Source organism: Jatropha curcas, chromosome 7, assembly GCF_041381405.1.
Source record: "Jatropha curcas cultivar XTBG-Jc1 chromosome 7, XTBG_Jcur_1.0, whole genome shotgun sequence".
NCBI lineage: Eukaryota > Viridiplantae > Streptophyta > Magnoliopsida > Malpighiales > Euphorbiaceae > Jatropha > Jatropha curcas.
This window is the reverse complement of record NC_143157.1, coordinates 16041176-16050894: the sequence shown is the minus strand read 5'-3', so window position 1 is coordinate 16050894 and position 9719 is coordinate 16041176.

Sequence of the window (9719 nt, the reverse complement as noted above, 5' to 3'; positions counted from 1 at the left end):
AATGCAGTTATTTTATTCCTAAAAAAAAGCTATTATTTTGTAAATTATCATTTTTTTTTTGAAAAAAAAGATATAGTGTACAAAATATTATAAAATTTTGACAATCAGACCTATTATTTTGTAAATCACTAACTTTTTTTCTTTTAAAAAATTATCTTTTACAAAATATTTGAAATTGTTATAAAATAATAGCAACTGGAGTTGTTTTGTAATCAACCATTCTACAAAAAAATGCCACTTCTTCACAAATTATTAGGAAATATTGTAAAATATTGGTAACTTAAAGCTATTATTTTCTAATCCAACAACTAAAAAAAAAAGTCCATTTCTTATAAATTCTTAAAAAGAATTATAAAATATTGATAATCAGAGCTATTATTTTGTAATTTAGCAATTTTAAAAACAACTTTTTTTCACAAATTATAAAAATGTATTGTAAAATATTAACTATTCGAGTTATCAGAAACTTAGAAAAATATAAATTATTAAGACATATACAAAATATTAAAAATTGGAGCCAGTATTTAGCGCTCAGTGATAAAGGAGGTAGGGGTGCAGAGACAGCTAGGAGGTTTGCCTAAACAGCCTTATAATTGACTTCACGTCACATCATTATAGAAAATTCACAAAACAAACATGCCTACATCACAGTTAGTTGTGGTTAATATCGTGCAAAGACTTTTCAAGCAAATATCTCAATAACTAAGTCAAGTCAATGCTATTCTACTACAGTAGGAGAGGCTTGCTCTTAATTTCGTAGTCACCCACACAATTAATTGTAGATGGGATATCCTTTTCATTGTCATATTATTTGGTTTGATTCGCTGTTTTCTAGTTAATGTTGGACAGTACTGCATGACGGTAAAAGAGCTGAGGTTTAATGAATTGGAATTCAAATAGTTTAAAAAATAGCTAAACTCGAGCTTGCTTCAGACTTGATTCAATAACTATAAATGAACTCAGCTCGAAATCTATAAAATTAAAGTGATGTAATTTTGATTTAAGCTTGATTAATCTTGAATTATGGAGAACTTGAGTCCATGCATAGGAGCCAAAAGGATTTTAACTCTTTGGGTTTCGAGGCCTTCTAACTCTTTGGGATTGATCTACCATTGGCTGGTTTGCAAGCTAATAAACTGAGCTCCAGTTTGAAAAGCTTAGCAAACGAGTCTGAGGGAGTTTTTATTACGCCGATACTTGAGCTACTCTCGATTAATTTGGCTCATTTACAATATGTCAAATTACATGTATAGACGAGTCAAGTCAGTATCCTAAAATATTAAGTAGGTCCAAAATCATCTCCTCTTGTAAAAATTCTTTAATTTAAGCTTGCATTTTATATATATATATATATATATATATATATATATATATATATATATATATATATATATATATATATGCTCACATAATATAATATAACAAATAACAATTAGTTGACTTTTTTTTATTCATTGGAAGGTCCAATGGCTTGAAAGAACATTGTTGGCTATACGATAAGAGACAATCTCTCTTTTACTCACCAAATTGACCAAAACTTTTTGGTTTAAAGGTATAGAATTTGAGACCTTTTACTTCCTATTTAAGCAGGAAGATCAACCAGAGCATATCTAGTCGGCAAGTTGTTGACTATTATTTGATAATCGTTTTTCTTTTTCCTTTTTTCTTTTTTAAATCTGGTAAAAGACTACATACTTTTAATACTTGAATGCAACATTACATCTCGCTCTCTCTCTCTCTCTTCTTTTTTTTTTTTTTTTATTTTTTATTTTTTATATTACCACGAGTACTCCACGAGGTATTATATCCCTCTTTTCTTGTAAGTATTGATAAAACTCTTCATTAGACGATCTTAGATTAGAGGGTAGAACTGACTCCTAACACCCTTAAAGAATGCAAGAGAAGTTATTGCCAAATAGGATGCTGACTTCTTTCTTTTTCTTCTTAAAATAGACTTTTGTCCCAATCTCTAAAGCTTACAAACCCATTTTTCTCTTCCCTTCTACATACTCTTACAAAAAAAAAAAAAAAGAAACCATTTAAGATTGCTAAATATACAAGAGGAATACCATTTCTCTTGATTTTATATTCTCCATTTATTAGAATAATACTTGAGCCTTGTACATGTTAATATGTTGAGCACGAAGCCTAAGAACCAAGTCATTATGCAAAGTAATTGGAATTAAGGAATTTTTTGTTTTTATTCATTGAGAGGTCAAATGAGTCGGAATAGCATTGTGAGACACAATGATAAGGTATACATCTCCTTTACGCTTACCAAATTAATGGAAAATCCTTGTGGTCGAGAGGTCTCAAATCCGAGATTTTTCACTCCCCACTCTTATTGTTTTTTTTTTTTTTTTTTGACTGAGAGAATTAAAAAATTTTAATTTTGTTATAGTTTGATTATTTATAAGGTTAGGTTGCACTGTGGTAGTATGCACATATCAACAAGTTGCATAATTAGCATATGACCCTAAGGATGATTATGCAAAATGGTAAATACTTGCCTATAGTGGTTTATATCCATATATCATGTAATCAGGCAATAGGTAATTGTTATTTGAAAAAACGATAACCTTTTATTATCGTACATGAAATAAGGTTGAAATTCACTCTTAACAAAATATGGTATTAGTATAGATGTAATTGTCCATATTGAACATATTTTGATGGAGCTACTCAAATAACAAGCTTTTTTTTTTTATTTTTTATTTTATTTTTATGCAATGTGCTGTGATTTGTCCTACAACAATGTCACAAGTCAAAGCACATGTCAAGAACGGAACATGTAGGAAACTTCAGTCTCATTTCTCTCTCTCTCTCTCTCTCTCTCGCACGCGCACATGGTATCTAAATGATCAAATTTCTTGTTGCTTTCCAGAGAAACTTATTTACAAACTCTTTAATGGGCAATGTATCGTAAGTTTGTTATACTTTTCCACTTTTTTGAGGATTTGAATCATATATATGCTTATATATTCATTTACTATTGCGTTTACCCAAAAGTAAGTAAAAGTTTTGTTTAAATTATTATTTAGAGCCTAGAATTAGGCTTGGGCTTATGGTTAGGTCCAACTATTACTAAAATAAGTAGAAATGGCGGTTGCCCATAAGCCACAACACTCATATGCCCTTTAAAATTTTAATTTCCAACATTGTTTGGGAAACAAACAAAGTTAATGCATTGGACAAATAGAATCATATCTTTCTCTTACTAATTTCAATACCATAAAATAAATATTACTTTTATTTGACTATGTGTTGTTAGATTTTGTGCTACCTTTCTATTCTTTTCATATAAATTGTGGAGGGAGAGAAGCTACTATCAATGGAACCTTATATGAAGACGATATAGATAGAGCTGGACCTTCAAGATTCTATCAAATACAACTAATTGGGCATTTAGCAATACTGGTAATTTCATGGATGATTCTACCAATGCAAATTCCTACATCGCCACAAACACAACAAAGCTCGTCGCTGGCACTTCTGCATTATACATGACTGCACGCATTTCTCCAATCTCTCTCACTTATTATGGTTTCTGCATGCGAAATGGGAACTACACTATTGGTCTCCACTTTGCTTAGATAATGTTTACTAATGACAATACATATAGTAGGCTCGGAAGGCGCATTTTTGATATTTACATTCAGGTATGTAGCTTATCAATTTAATATAATGTCTCGATGGAATAGCAAAGCATTAAGGATGGATAATTAGGTATGGAAGGCACATCTTGGATAAGAAATTTCATTGCTATTAGTAACTCTATTTCTCGATGGAATATTACAAATTGGCTATGAACTAATCTGTAATAATTTTCGATTGCCTTGAAGTGTAATTTTCATCTAAAATAGTTGATATCATAATTATTTTACCTTTGACAGGGAAAGCTTATGCAAAAGGATTTTAATATTAAGGAGGAAGCTGGTGGGGCTGGTAAGGCAATTGTCAAAAATTTTACCACCATTGTTACAAGTCAAACATTGGGGATACGCCTTTATTGGAATGGAAAAGGGACGACTGGCATTCCGACTACAGGAGTGTATGGTCCTCTTATGTCTGCCATCTATGTCATTCCAAGTGAGTTAATGACCTTTTTAAGCTTCCACTTCTAGTGTAAACCATTGTTAAAGTTAGAGTTTTAACATTACTTTTCTTTTTCATGCTTTCCTGAATTGAAAAATCTTTTTAATATTCTTTCCACATGCAGATTTTGTACCCCCTTCGGAAGGTATTTCTGCAGGCACTATGGTTGGTATTGTGGTTGCTGTAGTAGTGTGCCTTTTCAACTTAGTATGTTATCTTGTTATCTTACAGTAATGGAATGTGACTTTGATTTTAATTTTATGTATGTTTAATGAGAATATGAACTTTAGGAACCTAATAAAATATTATCATGAAACATCATTTTAAAATATCCATTAGTTACATATAATAAAACATTCTCAAAGTACTGTAAATAGTGGTACACATATATGCAAAATATGAAGTCAATGATGTCCTCATGTACCGTAAGTTGGATGCCTTTTCTGATTTGGTCCCTATAATCGTGCAAACCAGCCCCCAACTCCATGTTTTCATTGTTCATAAGCATGTGAGTTAGGCCAAGTAAAATCATGGAACTTTCTTAAAAATACACCAAATTTCAATGATAAATATTTGCATTCAAATAACTTCGAAGTTAATCCTTATTAAAAAAATGCGAAAAAGAATACTTTTCAACTTATTTATTATAAAAAACTAAGCACTTTAAATAAAATATCTTTTATATGAAGGTCATAAAATTTATTTGTTTCAAATTCAATAGTCAATGAAATTCACATCAAATTCCTTGAATTCTTATTTGATTTTTAGAAATTATTTAATAAATACGAGTATCCTTAACATTTAGGTTTATTTGAAATGCATCCTTTAAAATATTATTTATTCAATAATTTCACTGCATAAAAAAATGGCGTGGATTTTGGGTAGTTTTAGAATTTAATTAAATTTTTTTAATTTTCTTATTATTATTATTGTTAGTCAACAAATTGGTCAACAACTTCTCCAGGAAGTTGATTTGGGTTTACTTAGTTTTGGGTTTTGGTTATTTGGGTTTTATTTGATTTGCATAAATCAAACCAATTTGAATATTGTATAATAATTTAATTCGCAAAATAAACTTATACGTGGCATTTAGAATTAAATTTAATTTGATCTTTTGAAAATAAAATTTTAGGTTGTTTCACATAGCCACCCACTTGTTTATATTTATAAGATACTCCATAATAATTGCAAATTACATCATAAAATTGTCTTTTTTAAATTTCTTCATGAAATAAATTGTTAATATGTCAGAATTTTGTCTTGGTGATCGAACAAACTGTGTACCTTGATCATACCCTTGTTATGAGTTGTTTTCATAATTAAATTCGGATTCTTGAGTTTGAACATCCATATTTTCATTTGGATATTCCTCAAAATCGAATTGATTGGGAGTGAAGTCAAACATATCGTTCATATGCATAGATGAAACTAGATTTTGTGTCTCTCCAACATTTCTCTTGCCTTTTGCGAACTTAAATTTCCGCTACTTGCCATTATAGAGTATACTTGAAAAATTGAGTATGAAAAAATTAGAGGGAATAATTAGAGATTGGAGATATTATTGAAATAATTTGAAAATTTTCAAGGAGATTAATTAGAGATTGGAGAAATTGTTCGGCAATAATTTGGATAGTAATTATAAATTGGAGAGCTTAGAGAGTAGAGAGAAATAACTTGGTGTGAGGATGAATGAAAATAATGGGGTAGTTATAGTAAATCCAAAAAATCTAACTTCTACAAATACCCTTAAAACTAGTTGATATATTGCCACTTATAGTTCTTTTGAAGGTTAATTTGAGGATTCTGATAAAAATTTTTTAAAAAATTAAAAAAAAAGTGTTAAAACCGATTGGAACCGTCAGCTCGAACAACCAACTTTAATCAGTTGAACCACTGGTTCTAGCCATTATAAATTAGAATTCAAATTTTTTGGAACCGTCAGTTTGAACCATTGGAACGGCCGATTCTAACCGGTAGTCAAAACCTTCGATTCTAGCTAATTCTCAGAACTGCTAATTCACACTTTTAAAAAACTTAGAACCAGAACCGGACCGCAACTCTTCGGTTATAGTTCCGATTCTGATCAGTTCTAGTTCCGCAAAGTTTCAATTTTGGTTCCAACCGGTTTCGAATCGACGGTTCCGATTCCAAAAATCGGATTTTGGCCACCCTTATATATGCCTTTTTCAACGGTGAAAAATCCTTTTGTTTTAAATCGACTGAAAATTTAGTCACTATTTAGCTTTTTTTGTGGTGCAACTAAAACACCGGAACCATCAACAATTGCAAAATAGCAAAGCAAATTATTCCACATGTTTAGTGATATCCAAATTATTATATACCTAATTGCATTTTACATCTGTTTCACAAACAAAGAGAATCCTTTACCCAAATTATTACTGTGCGGATTATCCTTCGAAAATTGCCAGCAGCTAAGCTTCTGGTACCCATGTTCTGGATGGGCCTCCTCAAGGATTGGACAGTTGGCTTCTTCATGATTTAGTGGGAGTTACCTACACTAGGTTGTGTGTTTCTTCTTAGAGCCTAGTGCTCTCTTTTATTACCAAAAAGAAAAGAAGAGAATCCTTTAATCTAATTTATGACGAAAATAAAAAAATGCCATTAACCTGCTTACATGATCTAAATATGGTAGCTCAGAAATGTGTAGAGTAGGAGATAAGCAGCTGAGGGTAGAGAAAGAGAGAGAGAGAGAGATTAGGGCTATGAATTTTTGGATAATAGGAACAAAAGATAATTTTGTCAATAATAATTTAGATGGTTCAATTTTATGGAATTTATTTGAAAATTCCTCCAATTTTTTTATAAAATTTGAGTTATTTATATCCAATCTTAGAGGTTTCAATTCATAAATTGAAATATGCATTTCTTTTTATTCCAAACATAAAATTTTGAACGTCCAAAAGAATTCTATAAATTTTATGGGATTCATTTATTCCAAACGGATTATTAGCCTATCAAAAATAATATGTTGGACCATATACAAAACCACAAAGAAAGAGCATACAATGAGGCAATATGGTCCCCATCATTAAAAATAAAGACTTATAATTGATATCTTTATGACATAGCACCACCAAACCCGCAGCAACACATACTAAGAAAATACCACGTTCTCCAAATAAAAAATGCAGCACAAATAAGCGTTTAGATTTCAATTAAAAAGAGTGCAATTTACTAATTTGAGATTTAGATTTACTTTGCTTTAGGGAATGGAAGAAAATAATTAGGGATTTAGGGTTCTTTTATTTAGTTAGTTTAAGATAAGAGTATCGATAAATGAAGTTGGGGTTTAGGGTTTTTTTCTTTTTAAGAAGAAAACTGCAACGTTTTTTTCTTCTCATTTATTAAAATACACACACACACACACACACACACACACACACACACATATATATATATATATATATATATATATATATAAGTCAATGCTATCCTTTTTCACTTTCTATTATATAAGTCAATGCTATCCTTTTTCACTTTCTATTATTTTGCAAAGACTTTGCAAAGACTCTTAATTACGTAGTTACCCACACAATTAGTTGTAGGTGGGATATCCTTTTCACTTTCTATTATTTTGTTTTGATTGGTTGTTATCTAGTTAATGTTAGACAGTTTTGCATGGTGGTGAAAGAACTGACGTTTAATGAGTTAGAGTTCGGCTAATTTAAAAAATAGCTAAACTCGAGCTTGCTTCAGATTTGATTCAATAACTATAAATGAACTCGGCTCGAAATCTATAAAACTAAAGTAATGTAATTTTGATGTAAGCTTAGTTAATCTTGACTTATTGAGAATTTGGCTCCATAAAGCTAGCTTCGGAGGTGAACACGCATAGAAACCAAAAGGATTTTAACTCTTTGGGCTTCGTGGCCTTCTAACGCATTGGGATTGATCCACCATTGGCTGGCTCGCAAGCTAATAAATCGAGCTCCAATTTGGAAAGCTTAGCGAACGAATTTGAACGAGGTTTTATTGCGCCGAGGCTTGAGCTACTCATAAACAATTTGCAAGCCACCATTCGCTGGCTTGCAAGCTAATAAAACGAGCTCCAATTTGGAAAGCTTAGTGAACGAATTTGAGCGAGGTTTTATTGCGCCGAGGCTTGAGCTTCTCATAAACAATTTGACTCATTTACAATCTGTCAAATTACATCTAAACAATATATATATATATATATATATATATATATATATATATATATATATATATATATATATATATATATATATATATTGTAATTTAGCAATTTTAAAAAACAACTTTTTTTTGCAAATTATAAAAATGTATTGTAAAATATTAACAATTGGAGTTATGAGAAGCTTAAAAAAATATAAATTATTAAGACACATACAAAATATTAAAAATTAGAGCTAGCATTTTTCGCTCAGTGATAAAGGAGGTAAGGCTGCAGAGACAGCCACGAGGTTTGCCTAGAAGCAGCCTTATAATTGGGTTACTTCATGTCACATCATTATAGAAAATTCACAAAACAAACATGCCTACCCCACTTTTCTATATCACAGTTAGTTGTGGTTAATATTGTGCAAAGACTTTTCAAGCAAATATCTCAATAACTAAGTCAAGTCAATGTTATTCTACTATAGTAGGTGACGCTTGCTCTTAATTCTGTTGTTATCCACACAATTAATTGTAGATGGAATATCCTTTTCACTGTCCTATTAATTGGTTTGATCGACTATTTTCTAGTTAATGTTAGAAAGTACTGCTTGGCGGTAAAAGATCTGAGGTTTAATGAGTTGGAATTCAACCCATTTAAAAAATAGCTAAACTCGAGTTTGATTCGGACTTGATTCAATAACTATAAACGAACTCAGCTCGCTAAAGTGATGTAATTTTGATGTAAGCTTAATTAATCTTGACTTATTGAGAACTTAGACTCCATAAAGCTAACTTGAGAGGTGAACATGCATAGGAGCCAAAAGGATTTTAACTCTTTGGGTTTCGAGCCTTCTAACTCTTTGGGATTGATCCACCATTGGACGGCTCTCAAACTAATAAACTAAGCTCCAGTTTGAAAAATTTAGCAAATGAGTTCGAGAGAGTTTTTATTGCGCTGATACTTGAGTTACTCTCGATTAATTCGGCTCATTTACAATCTGTCAAATTACATCTGAATATATATAATGCCGGTCAAATCATTACCCAAAAATATTAGGTAGCGTGCCAGCCCTATGCATGCCTTAATCAGAAAATTTCATCTCCTTTATGTATTTTCAATAAAAAAATTAGAAGAAATCCTACGTACGGATCTTGTAAAAATTCTTTAAGTTAAGCTTGCATTTCAATTATCTTATCATATATATATATATATATATATATATATATATATAACAAATAATAAGTAGTTGATTTTATTTTTTTTATATCCATTGGGAGGTTCAATGGGCTGAAAGAACGTTGTAGACTACACAATAAGGGGCAATCTCCCTTTTATTCACCAAATTAGTAAAATCTTTTTGGTGTAGAGGTATAAAACTTGAGACCTTTCAATTTATATATAAGCAGGAAGATCAACTAGAGGATACCTGCTCGACAAGTTATTGACTACTTCTTGACAATCGTTTTTCCTTTTTTTTTTTTTT